Raw genomic sequence first — 14,365 nt, 5'->3', positions numbered from 1 at the left:
GATAACTGAGTCACTTTGCTGTACAGCAGAAATTAAACACAACATTGTAAATCAACTATACTTCAATTAAACAAACAAACAAACAAAAACCCAGGCCCTGATCGGAACCAGAGCTGCCACATGCAGCGCCTAGCCCGGGATCAGAAAGCAGCCTTGAGATGATTTGTTTCTTATCCTTAACGGACCATGTGCGTTTCTTACCGCTGCTGTAACACATCACCACCAACCAAGGAGCTAAGCGCAGCACACGTTTATTCTCTTACAGCTCTGGAGGTCAGAAGTCTAAACACCAGCCTTACCGGGCTATAGTCAAGGTGTGGACAGGGCTGGTTCCTTCTGGAGACTCCAGGGGAAAACCCCTTGCCCTGTCTTTTTCAGCTTCTAGTGGCACCTATGTTCCTCGGTTCATGGCTCCTCTGTCCACCTTCAAAGTCCATCGCTCCAGTTTCTGCTTCTGTTGCGACATCTCCTCCTCACGTGGACCCTCCTTCCTCCCTCTTACAGGGACGCTTGTTATTACATTGGGTCCACTTGAATAATTCAGAATCATCTTCCCATCTCAAGATGCTTAATTTAATCACATCTGCAAATACACGGTAACATTCATAAATTCTGGAGATAAGTATGTGACTTATTTGGGGTTGTAATTCAGTTTACCACACTGAGTAATACAAAAAAAGGCTAAGGATATGTAGAGTTTCCCTAAAGTATTTGGAATTTTTTCCCCACATCTAAGAATATCTCCTCCCTTCTTCTGAGGATGCCACTTTTGGAAATTGGGCCGTTCCCCTATTGTTGGCCATTTCTGTCGCTGATCTGTAGTTAGTGATAAACGGATATCCCAGTGTCTACTGTAGGATTACAAGTTCCTACAGGTTCAGTGCAGCCACTTTCTTTGCTTGGTGGTCTCCTACTTTCCTAATCTGTAAAACAGGGATAATGTCTATCTGTCAGAGCTAAACTGATGATCGAATTACAGGAGAGAATTTTGAGTGTGTTTACACAGGGACTAGCCATAATTTCTCAATAAGTGGCATTTGTCTTCCTTGCCTGCCTTGGCTGGGGCGGAGAGAAACTGTGACAGTTGGTTGGCTGCCATGGCAGACAGTAAATGCTTTTTGTCTTACGGAGGTGCAGTCTCCCTGATGCCCATATCCCCACTTTCCACCCTCTACTCTTCCTGCACCGTCCTGTGTCTCTCCGCCCTGTCCTCTCCTAATATATGGAAGACCCTGGGGGAGGCTGGCAGGAACAGTGTCGCGGGAGTGAATGAGCCTGACCCACCGCTCAGTAGCTCTGTGGCTGTGGGAACAGTCCTTGTTTTCCTGGGGCTTCGGTTGCCCTGCATGCTAATAGGAGGCTAGATTAGGGGCCCCGTGGCTCCCTACCAGGTCGCAAACCCTCGAGTCTGTGACTCTCACTTTTCCCACCATTTTGCTCAGCCCAGGCTCTGGACCCCATTGGTACTGAATCATTATTTGGCGAGTAGAACACTGGCGCCCCTCTTTGTGCAATCATTTCCTATTTTGCACTTTAATGGGCTCTTTAAGCCAAAATACCCTTCAGAAACCAAAAGAAAAAGTGGCAGATTACCCACACTACAGAACAGACCATTAGGACAGATTCATAATCACTGGGCCTTTCCAAGGACCTCAAATCCCCCATGCAAAGCTGATAAATAAATGCCCCTAGGGAGTCCTGTGTCACAGAGAGAATGGCAGGTTACAAACCCACTGGAAATCTCCCATCCTGAAGCCCACCAAACCCTTTAGAGTCACCGATCTCTTCGTGGATGAAAGAAAGCACTGTTTCATGAGAGGATGACCAAGAAAAGGGTTAAGCCCTGAAAGGTTCGTTTCCTCGATTCTGCCTGCTCTAGAATCAGGGATAATTCCTGCCATTAATATTTTAAGCAACTAATTTGACATTTTTCCATTTAATTAACTTGCATACATATGAGAACAGGGTTTTGAGAGTACCATGACATTTAAACAAAGTCATTTAAGTTTTTCCATTTCTGGGGGAGTTCTGCTCTTTGCTTTGCCTCTTTTTTCTTTTTGAGCCATTTCTGTTTTGCATTCCTGATCCTGAGGCTGGCTTATTAGCTCAGAGAAATGACCGAATTTCCCAAAGCAAATGTCCCACAGTCTCAACCTAGGTGACGTGGGTGGGCCCGGCGCTCTGAGCTGTGGCGCTTTTAAACTCGGTCCTGCTCCTTTCGAAGCCTCTGTGCAAATGGCATTTCAATCAGAGCAGGCCCGCTTCACAGGCTAATGTTTTCCTGTTGCCACACCAACCCCGAGTGGGAGTTGGAGAGGGGTGGGGGGAATGCAAAACGTTTATCAAATGTAACCATCTCAGCAGAAGACCTGGGGTTTCAAGAGGGAAACAATAGCTCCGTGACAATTTTCTCTTCCAAATGACAAATAATTGCTGTCATATCATCAAATGATTAAGAAATAAAGGAAAATAGACAAATAGAGTGTAGCCATTGAGGGATGATGGTGGGGGGGGGCGGGGGAGAGACTCACTCAATGTTCCATAATTGAAAAATTGCACCCTAATTAGCTCCCACCCCAGACAATTCATGAGTTCTATGCGCCATCCAATCTCCCGCCTGCCAAGTCACAGAACTTTCAGCCCTTCAAGTTTACTGCCGGTTTCAGAAGGGGTTGTGTGGTCTCCAAATGCATTCAGAGAATGAGACGCTTCAGCTCGCCCAGCCCTCAGAAAGGATCCATTACTTCATACTTTCATCTGCCATAATTAGTCACAGATTTTCTCTGCCTATCCACTGCTGCGGCTGCTCTCCCCAGATGAACCTGGGCACTCCTGGCTCCGGCTTCTCCGTGGCGGCCAGCCCAGCCAGGCTCAGACGTGTCACAGGAGCTGCATTCCCAGGATGCAACATGGCACCCCCTAATCCCAGGCATCTCAGGGGAGAAATGGGTCCTGCATTTAAAATGAAATCCCACTGCAGACTAAGCCCATAAGACTCTGGAGAAATTCCATGTCTCCATTTCTCCCCACACTCAGGATATTCCTTGGGGATTTCTAATGAGGCTGTCAGACTTTAGGAAGAATAGCGCTGTAAGAGAGGAGTGTCCCCACTCTCCTCCATCCCCTCCTCCTGGGCCTGGGTTTAAATCCCGGATCCATGACCTCATTAGCTGCATGACCTTGGGGAAGTGACTTGGTCTGTCTGAGCATGAGTTTTTCCTTTTGTAAAATGAAGCTAATGGTGCCTACCTTTCCGGAATATGATGGTGATTGGAGGATGCCGTGCGTAAAGGATCTGTGTACGGTTGTTAGCACTGCCTCTTGATCCTTATATGTAAAGTGGGGATAATAATCTTACCTCCTCACTAGGGTTTAATGACAACCGAGTAGAGACTGCGTAATATGTGCCTTGCACAAAGTTGGTGCCCAGTAAATATGTGAATTGAACTGAAATGAATCGTACATAATTGAGTCATTCATTCATTTAATCCATCAGCTAATAGTTGTTGAGTGACTACTTTTTGTCAGACGCTTTATTTGGCATAGGATATACAAAGGGGAATGAGACAGACTTGACTCATGCCCTTGGGAGCTTACATACTAGGGGGAAACACCATGAAAGACAAATTTTTAAAAACACACAAGTTGTAAAATTTCTATTAAAAAAATAGACAAGAACTCAGAACATAGGCTAACAGTTGGATGGTGACTTTTAAATGAGATCTAGAAGCTGACGAGATAAGCATGTGAGGAATAGTAGGGAAAAGCATTCCAAGCAGAGGGAACAGCGTGGGAGAAGCAGAATGAGTCTTAACACATTCCAGGCACTGAGAACAGGTCATCAGTCAGGGTAAGTGATTCTAGCTCCTAGAGCACATCTGGTGAACCCAAAGCTCAGCGATTTCAAACAGCAAAAGTTTACTCCTCCTTCTTGTCAGAGCCCATCAGGTGTTTGGTAGATGGTCCTTCAGTTTTTCAAAACCCAAACTCCTTCTAATTAGCTGCTCTGTCTGCCGTCCCCTGGGTCTCCTTGGAGTTGTCCACTGTGTCCTCCACTTGGAGCCAAGGGCAAAGAGGAAAAGTCCTGGGACGTCTGGGGGCAAAGCATCACTTCCACTCATATTCCATCCCCCAGAACTGAAATGCATGGCGCTGCCTGACTGCAGAGGGGCTGGGGATGGAGTCCTGCTATGCGCCAAGGAGGACAGTAAACAGGTTAGGAGAGCACACGGCATCTTTGGCCTCACAAAGTGAGTAAGGGTAGGTAGTGTGGCATGAGATGAGACATACATGGCCAGGTTGTTCAGGGCTATGTAAACCAGGGGAGGAAATGTGAACTGGATGCTGCCCTGTCCCGTGATGCACCAGGCGTTCCAGGATATTCTTTACACACCAGTTTGGATTTTATTCAGTGAGAATGGGGAGCCAGTCAACATGAATGGTATGACCTGATTTATATCTTAAGAGGACCCCTTCAGCCGCTACGAGGAGAACACCTCTGCAGAGGGCAATGATGGTCCCTTGGAGGTGCCCTGGATTCAGATGATGAGAAAAAGCATGGAGAGAAAGTGACAGATGCAGGATTTCATCCCCGTTGGAATTGGTTTCGGTCTCACTAACTAGCCAGCGTGTAGGCCCCTGCTGACCGACTGGGGTGTTGAACAAGGCTCCAAAAGATTAGAGAAAACACAAAAGGACTAAGCAAGGCAGCTGGCTGTGTGGAGTCATTCCAGAAAGGACCACCTGGACTAACAGCTGGGAGTCTGTTTCCTCACGGGACCTTTGGCCTCCAGGCCCAGAGGAGCAGCAGACCCTCTCCGCTTTCATCAGAGGGAGAGAGGTTAACATTCAGCTAAGCTGGTTCCCACCGGCCCCAGCGTAGGTGGCCGGAGGGCAGTTGGGAGTGGGTGGGCAATCTGCGCAGAGGTGACCACTCCTCGAGCACAGCTCCAAATTGTTCTGCTTAATCCCAACTGGGCTGGGAGGATGGAATTACCGTTGACCGCATTTTATAGACAAAGAAACAGACTCAGGCTGCTCCTGGGACTTGCCCAAGGCTACCCTGTCAGTGAGAGCCCCGGCGTTGAACACAGGTCTTCTGTTCTTTCTGATGCAGCACAGGGGAGTCCTCCATCGGCAGGATTTGTCCAGACTCACTTGGAGGCCAAATGGTGAGGAGGATCTGCCTGGGTCTGGAGGCTGCCCTGTCCCATGATGCACAAGTTGTCCCACTGAGCAATGCCTTTGGACAGGTCACTGGCTTACCAACCTGGCTGATCTTTGGAATTACCTGGCAGTCTCTGAACATACAGCAACCTGAGCGCCGCGCGCCCCCCCCCCCCCAGATGTATTGAAGCAGAATCTTTGCGTGGATGGGGACCTGGCGGCTGTGTTTTTAAAATCTCCCCAGGTGCTCAGATAAAAGCACTATGACATTGTCAGTGGATGTGTCAAGCGTAAGTGAGGTTCAGGGAGGGAGTGTTATCAGGTGATGAATTAGTGACAGAGTCAGGAGAAGAAGATGCGTCTCTTGCCTTTCTCATCCCTTTTTCCTCAGCACCGTACTGATGCTCTGCAAGGGGTTATGGGAAAATCCATCCTTATCGATAATCTGAAAATGTCCGAGCTGGGCAGGAGCTTTGAGGTTATCTTTCCAACCCAGTGGTTCCCCATTGCCCATCGGACCAGCCGGGTTAGAGTTACACGAGGTGCTTGTTACAACACAGGTTCCCGCCTCCCACTGTACCTACTTTCTCAACACTGGGGAGATGTACCCCTGGAATCTATATTTTTAAAGTATCTCTGGTGATTCTGACACCAGCCGTGTCTGGAAACCACGGATCCAGCCCTTCCCATTTTACAGTTGATGTAAATTCAGTCCCCCAAGAGAAGTGATTTGACTAAGATCACCTAGCCTAGAAGCCAAGGTTTCTAGCTCAGTCTAGAGCTCTTTCCACTACCCCTTACTCATCTGGAAGCCCAGCCACACGTGCGTGTGGGCAGAGGAGGGGGGCGTGGGCAGAGGAGGGGGGCGTGGTCAGCCCACAACAGCAAGAGGGACGCTTACGCTGAATGGGCTGTGTCAGAGAAACATCTAATTAGCTGCTTGTTTGTAGTGGGTTTCCTTCCCGTGGTTACCGATGCCTCTTCTCCCTTCTCTTCCTGGTACTTCCCCTTGCTCATCCTGATGTGATCAATTATTCGCAGGAATAAATTATGCACACAGCCTGCAGCCTATTAGATAATCAGTGGGGCTCTGGCTCAGGAGCCAGCAGGCAAGACCGGCTGTCTGGAGCCGAGGCCAGCAGAAAGGACAGTGCGGGCCCAGTGGGTGGAAGAGTCTCTAAGTGGGAAAGTCCCAATGCTCCAAGCATGGAAATTCTGGGCCCCCAGAGACGAACTTTCAGGCCAAACCTGAAAACGACTTGAGGCACCACTGCATCTCTGCTTGCGCGGCAGTTCTCCAGGCCAGCCACCCCCCCAGAACCCCACATCTCCCAGACCCCCAGTGCCTGCAGGAGGTTTGTCTCTGATCCAGGTGGCACTAGAGCCTGCCTCTCAGACCTTGGTGTGGCCGTGAATCACGGGGAATGCTGTCGAAACGGAGGTTCGGAATCAGGGGTCCTGGGGGGCCTGAGACTCTGCATTTATGACAAACTCACAGGCAATACCAATGCTGCTGGTCTGAACAACAAGGGCCTAGAGACGGGTGTGGGCAGAGCTGGGTGGTCAGCCAGCTTTGTTTACTGGTTGGTCCTTTCCCAGGCCAGCCCCTTTGCATGTGCTGTTTCCTCTGCCTACAATGCCCTTCCCCCTCATGTTTGCTAGAAAACTCCTGTTCACAGGTGTTTTCACAGGTGTTTTCACAGGTGAACAGGTGAACTCCTGTTCACCATTGCCATTCTGGCTTGGGCAGTGTCTGCTCCCCGAATCTTCACTGATCCCCTCCTGCCCCAAGTAGACTTAGGGGAGATGATACTTTCCCTGTGCCCTGATCACACTCCATTACGTCCATACTTACTCTTTTGTGACAGTAGTTTGCTCATCTGTCACTCAGTGGCCTGGGAACTCTGTAAAAACCACACTGAGTCTTTCGTCTCTCCATCCTAAGCCTTTAGGGTTCTGCTAGCAGCTAGGCACTACAGGGCCTGAGAACTTCTCCAAGATCTCTGAACAAGTTGGATACCTAAAAACAAAATTATTGGATCCAAGACACGAAGGGAAACTCTGCAATAGAAATGAATAAAAGTTTAATGAAATGTCTACCAAACAAAATATTACATCAACCTCATTAATGGTTTCATTGAGTATTCAGAAAAATTCACAAAAATTTCATTATATTTGAAAACGATGTGCAGGTTGGGTTTTTTCATTTTGGAAGAATTCTTGAGTACCCCGATCATTGCTGAGGCGTCAAAGCCAACGGTAAATCGAATGAATTACTTGTGGCCACATAATTTCAAAAGCAGGGTTAGAAAAATAATTCTTCTTTTTAACAGAAAAAAATATATACTTAATCTGGAATATGGGTGAACTGCAGTAGGTTTGATATGCGTAGAGTGGAGCTTCCAGAACATGTGTTTAGGTCTTAAAAGTCTGAACACCATCTTGATGTCTGGCCAAGGGGAAGCACTCAGGAGATTTCCCCTGAATGAATGGACGAATAGGGGGGAACCCAAAGTGAATCTGGAAAGTGCAAAGGTGGGAAGAAGGGGAGAAAAGAAGCGGGGAGAAATACATAAAATGTAAGGCAAAGTTTTAAGACAACAGCAAAGTCCTTGTTAGCAAGAAATCCACCAAGGCCCAACCGGCTGGCAGAGACAGGCGATATTGCCCCCTACTGGCTGGAGGAGTCCTGTATTGTCCACAAACTCTGGCTTCGTTTATTGATCTGTCATTGTTGCTTTTCCAATGCCCAAAACATCAAAGCCCCTTGGAATTGCCTCAGAGAAAGAAAGCAGTGGTCCCTGGGGAACAAGATGCTGCCTCTCCTCTGGGAAGGGGGCTCGAGGGGAACTTTATAACTGATTCTGTGTCAGATGTCCTGAAATGGATCCAAACCCATCTTGAACCGATTTCTACCTTCCTCCTGAACCACCTCTTGGTTAACGTGTTCCATATGTTTCTTTCTCTGAAGGAAAACAGGCTTTACTTTTATTTCAAAGGACATCACTGAAAAGTCAGGAGGGAAGAGGACTTTGTTCAAAGACAAGCAAGATTTGGGGAGTTCTTCTAAGGAAGCTATCAGAGATAAACAGAAAGATTTATACGCAAGATGTTCACTGCAGCATTATTTATAAGAGTGAAAGATTGGAAACAGCTACAGTAACAAGGAGGTGGTTAGATAAATTATAATCTACCCACGCCATAGAAGATGACACAGCCATTCAAATTCGTGTTTGAAGATTATGTTATAGAAATAGCCAACCTTTAGTGAGCCCTTCCTAGGGGCCAAGTGGTAGCGTCTGTGATAGTGTACGTATCAACTTCTCACAACAGCCCTATGCAAAAGCACTCTTGTATTCTCTCCATTTGATACACAAGGAAACTGAGGCACAGAGAAGCCCAGGTCACACAGGTAGAGGTGTGCCTTGAACTGGCGCATCTGAGATGCACTGTCACACATCGCAGGATGCTGCCTCTCCCTGGCACAGATTCACTGAGATTCCAAGCCTGGGGAGTAGGGGAGGGAGAGGTGAACTCCTTCCCAGGTCTTTGGCGAGCTGTAATGAAGAAGGTCAGATCTGAGCTGCGCCCCGGGAATGGTGAGGTCTTGGCCTGGCTGCCCTCACAGGTGTGCTTAGAGAGCACACCTCAGTATCAAACATGAAGATTCTTCCGAGTATTACTTTCCTTGTCTCTGTCTCCCTCTCTGAAGAGGTAAATCGAGGTCTCTGTGGATTCTAGCTACTGTGCGTCTTGAGGGAAGCCTCCCCCAAATGCCCTTGGACTGACCCTACTCCCCCAGGGTAAGGGTCTTCAGAGAACAGACAACTTTGGGGCGCTAGTCCAGGCGCACCCCTCCCCTAAGAACCACTCCCAACACTCCCACAGGGGTGGGCTCTGGAGCCATGCTATCCAGGAGACAAACCCCTTCAGGGGTCCCGCCCCGAGACCTGCAGTCTGCTGCCCGGGCTCAGCCAATCAGATGCTCCCCTGGGAGACTAGGACCTAGATTCTCTCCTCAGTCTCTATGGGACACTGGGCAGTGGGAAGCAGGAGCGGGGCCGGCTGTGCGCTCCTGCTAACAGAGGGAGCTGGCCAGAAATGGAGAGAGAAAAGAGGAAGAGAAACTTGGGAGGGGGGCGAGGGAGGGGGTCCGGTGGAGGGGGGAAGACACAGGCGTGACTTTGCAGTTCCTGATCCTAGTTCCTCAGAGGCAGGGCTAAAGTTTTCACCCTTGGGTTTTGTTGAAATACTGCCATATCCTTCCCACAAGGTCATCGTTTTGCTTGAGCAAACAGCTGTCCTTTGCAGCCAAGGAGCCCCAGCTAGACCACCAGGGCCCGAGGAGGCCCTCCCCGCAGAGGCCTGCTCTGAAGACCCCACACTGCAGGGGAGTTCTTACGGCCCTGGGCCCTGTCCTCTGTCCGCTGTGAGCGAAGGAGTGCTGTGTGGGGAAGAGAGCTTGCCCGTCCCTCGAACCTCCATGGTGCTCTGGGTCCCACCTCAGACATGCTGGCATCTAGGGCTTCTGCAACTTGCCTCCCCTTGGCCCACTCACAACTACCTTACTGGTGGCAGAGCCAGATTAATCCTTTCCCTTGTGCCTCTCTTCCTTAAATGCTCCCCGCTGCATACGGGATGTAGTCCAAGTTCCCTGACACAGCGCTCAAGCTCACTGCCTACTTTCTGCAGCCTCATCACCCCCATTTCCGATTTTGTGTCTTAGTTGGCTTCCACCTCCATACCTTTGCCCATTCTGTTCCCTCTGCCTGGAATTCCCTTTGCTTCCTTCTTTGGCGTGATAACTTCCCCTTGACTTTCAGGAAGGCCCCCTAGTTCCACACACGTTGCTTCCAGGAAAACTCTAACTTCCCAGGCTGGGCTAAGGGCTCCTCCCCTGGGCACCCAAATCTCCTGGCCTCACTCAGCCTATCAAAACTCAGACCAGATGGTGCTTTCTTGTCTTTTAAGAAAAGACACCGTGGGCTCTGCAAGGGCTGAGATCACAACTTAATCTCTGGGTCTCCCCAGTGCCATGCTCAGTGTAAACTGGCCTCTATCCACCCACCCACCCATGCCCCCTTCTGCCTGCTCCTTCCAACCAAGGACATAGATTTCCAAGAGAATGCTCATGTCACCTGTCCCTATTTTAGAGATGGTAACACTGAGGCTCAGAGGGGTTCATAGTGACCAAGGTCACAGGGCTGGCAAGCGCCAGGGTCTGATTTAGAAGCCAGGACCATCTGCTTCAAGCCCTGTGCTTTTCCCACTACACCCACTACTTAATGGGCAAACTCATCCGTGGCCTTGGCCCACACTGTCACCACAAGGGTTCACTTAAACACGTGTGTCCCATTTGGGGTCATCAACTTTTCTGAGCTCCAGCAAGACGGCCCATCTGCACCCTGGGATCAACACTTGGATTTAGGCTCTCGCGGTTCGTTGATGCCCTTGTATGCGTGGGTTTCGCACTTCCATGCCTCTGCCCATGCGGTTCCTTCTGCCCTGGTTCCCCATGAGGATTCAGTTCCTCATCCCAGCTCCTTCATCAAGATGCACCTCAGTGTCCCCCTCTACCTGAAGCTTTCCAGGAGCCTTCCTGGGCTTGTTGCCCATGGCCTCCTGCCTCGTGCCCACAGAACCCATCCGTCTCTCTGTCCCTGGCTACCACACTGGGCTTCGTACCCACCCATTTGCTCCTGTCTTAATTAAAGTGTGTTCAAAGGAAGAGGGAGGGGTTTCCCTGGTGGCGCAGTGGTTGAGAGTCCGCCTGCCGATGCAGGGGACGCGGGTTCGTGCCCCGGTCCGGGAAGATCCCACATGCCGCGGAGCGGCTGGGCCCGTGAGCCGTGGCCGCTGAGCCTGCGCGTCCGGAGCCTGTGCTCCGCAACGGGAGAGGCCACAACAGTGAGAGGCCCACGTACCGCAAAAAATAAATAAATAGATAAATAAAATAAAATAAAATATAGTAAGTTTAAAAAAAAAAAGGAAGAGGGAGGGATGATGATGTTTGCAAAGCATTTCAGTTAAGAAAGCCCAAGACCTAACCCCACCTGATTCCTCTACAGCTACTAACAAAGGGCTGGGGGCAGAGCAGAGAATCAGGAAGCATTTGCTAACCAAATTCTATACACCATGACTCTCTTCTGTATTTGTGCTGGTATTTACAAAGCACTTCTGCACACACTGACTGACTTAATTTTTATGATCGTCATGAGGGAACCACATTTTTTAAATATGGAGGAGCCACTGGAATCAGCCTGTAATCCCGAGCCTTGCCCACAACATGTACCGTGTCTGAGGTCAGAGACTGGCCGCCCAGATATGTCCACACATGAACTTTAACCATGTGCTGCTGTATCTGTTACAGGCATCCTTGTCCACTCGTGGTCCGTGCCCAGCACGGTTACATGCTTCCAGCTATAGGGAATCCTTGGCCAAGAAATGGTCATTTGCTCCCAAGATCAATGGCCCCAATCAGATAACTCAGCCACCCTCCACCTTGTAATTCTGTCCTGCAATTCCCTCCCCTCCCCAGCCTTCCACCACAGAGAAGGTCCCATGCCTTCTGTGTGCCCCAGGGCACAGTGCCAGCCCCTCTCAGATGTCGGCTGGAGAGCATAGCCAGCCCCACATTCCGTTTTGCCTTACTTATTAATTAGGCCCCCGCAGTGCCACTCGGGCTGTCACCCCAGTCCCTCCAGTTTCCATGAGCATATCTGTGCAGCCACGCCACCCTGATCAGTAATGTAGGGCCCCTGCCTCTGACATCTGCTCCAGAGAAGACCTGCCAGAGGGATGGAGATGGGGTCCCAGGGAGGACCAGCCTTTGCGCGGGTCAGTGTCAGGGCTAGGGCAGCACGGCAGATTGGCATGAAGGAGTACACACCCCTCCTGGGGTGCCTTAGAGGACCCTCCCACAGATCGAGCCTAGCTCTTCCCCCTGCCTCCACTGAGCAAAGAAACAGTGACGCCCGAAGCATCCAACCACACCCAATCGAACCCTCTTTCTACATCTTCTCTTGGAACTTACTGACCTCAGAGTTACTCTTCCCAGATGGCTAAGGTATAACATGACCAGCTCAGAAGTTGCCACCCCACCAGAGCTTCCAGCCCTCCCTGCATCTCAGAGGCCAACCTTGGGTCAAGTATCTCTTCTTTCAAGAGAGAACTAGAGCAGCTGCCAGCAGAGGGGGAGGGATTGGCCGGCTGAGGGCTGGCTTTGAAGCCTGGCTTTGCCACCAAATTGCTGTGCTTCCTTGGGAAGATGGCCCCATCCTTCTGGGCTGCAGGTGCCTCCCCTCACAGGGAGGGCCATGGCTACGTTGCACCATCCATTTCCTCTTTTCTTCCAGTCCCCACGATAACCATAAACCACAGCTCTGGGTTAGGAATAAAGCTCAGGGCACAGACAGTAAAGCTTCCTCCCTTTTTGCAAAAATAACAAAACAATGAAAATAGCAACATTTCTATTTAGTGAGTACCTCCCCTGAGCCAGGCCCCATTCTAGGCAGGTTTACGTACACTATCTCAGAATAATCTTTACAGCAAGGCGAGGAGGTGGATTGTTCCCATTTTAAAGATGGAAAGTAAAGCTCAGAAAAATTCTGTGTTTTCTTTATGGACAGACACAGCTGGAAAGGGACAGAAGATTTCAAACTGGGTGATGCGGCTGCAGAACCAGGACATTTTGGAACTCCATTCTTTTCTATATCAATCGGACCAGCTCAGCTTCCCCTTCCCCATAGAACATTTATAAAGTTTGATCACATATGTGGACACAAGGAAAAAAAATTATTTTAATTTAAAATTGGAGGTTTTAACAGGCCACAGTTCGTTACTCTAATCCAAAATTTTTACATACAAAAAATAATAATGTGACTGAAAATATTCTTAACTACTTGGAAATTAATAAACATTCTTGCAGATAACCCAAGGATCAAAAGAAATATTAGAGCTGAAATTAAAAATCATCTAGAAAGAGATGAAAAGGGGAACACTTTATTTCCAAAACCTATGGGATCTGGAAAAAAGCTCAACTTGGGCGGAAATGTACAGCCCGGAAATGCCTTCATTATTAAAGAAGACTAAAAATAAAGAAGCTGAAGACACATCATAAGAAATGAGAAAAATAAGCAAACAGAAAAAGCAAGTACGGAATGGGAGTTAATCAATGGCTGAAATTAATAACACAGAAAATAAGGGAAAAGAAAAGAAAATACACAGATTCCATGAAACCAAGACTGGCTAAAGAGGCTAACAGTGTTGCAGGGCTGGACAAAGGCCCCAGGTTCCACAAGCATGACCGTCAGGCCAGGCCCCACCGATCAGTGATGTGGCCCCTGCCCCTCGGCCTACTGACCCTTGGGCTAGTGGCTGCCTTCTGCCTGGACATCGCAGTGCAGAGTGTGGCAATTTGACTGCCCAACCGAGGCTCCTCAGACTAGAGGCTTCAGCATTTCCTCCCAGAAATAAAGCCTTTCCGTCTGGGCTTATTAGGCAAACGAGTTAGTTTTGTGTTTTCAGCAATGAAAGCTGCTGTGGTTTTGTTTTCTCTCTGTTGCCAGGAGTCAAGAGGAAGTCTGTGGTTAGACATCTTCGGGTGGAGACATACACAAACAGAGTGGCTAGAAATGAGCTCCCCGGATTCAGCTCTCCCAGCCCCAACCAACGGGACTCCTGAAATGGAACAAATGAGAAAGAGGGTGGGGTGGAGAGAGGGACGGAGGGAACACTGAACCTCTGTCCGTCGGCCTCCCAGACCTGCTGCAGCACTCACCCTTCCTCTTGTCCCCAGCCTGCCTCTGTTTCCCATTCTGACAGTAGGATGCTGTGATTCATTTTTTTCCTCAAAGGATGAGGCTACCCAATTTGCCTTCAATCCAGAGACTGAACATAAAAGATCCCTGTGAATTCAGTGCTCATCTCAGTAGCAGAGCTGTGGTGGGCACTGCCAGCTGCCACCCGCCATGGATCCTGGTCTTTCCTTTTCCAGCCAAACCCGGGATTTGATCAGAGTGATGGTGGTGTGCCTGGCCACAAATCCTCTCATCTCTAGCCTCCTATGTACCTAGAAGCTGGCCCTTCGATTACAGTTCTGGCCAATGAGCTATTGCATTTCTAAGAAAATGTTTGCATTCCTACTATAGGCCCCAACTCTTCCTCCTTCTCCCTTCTTTTTCCTGCCTGGAACTTGAAC

The sequence above is a fragment of the Aethalodelphis obliquidens genome, unplaced genomic scaffold (genome assembly GCF_003676395.1).
Source record: "Aethalodelphis obliquidens isolate GAN/ISIS:26980383/991018 unplaced genomic scaffold, ASM367639v1 scaffold26, whole genome shotgun sequence".
Lineage (NCBI taxonomy): Eukaryota > Metazoa > Chordata > Mammalia > Artiodactyla > Delphinidae > Aethalodelphis > Aethalodelphis obliquidens.
This window is presented reverse-complemented; position numbering follows the sequence as displayed.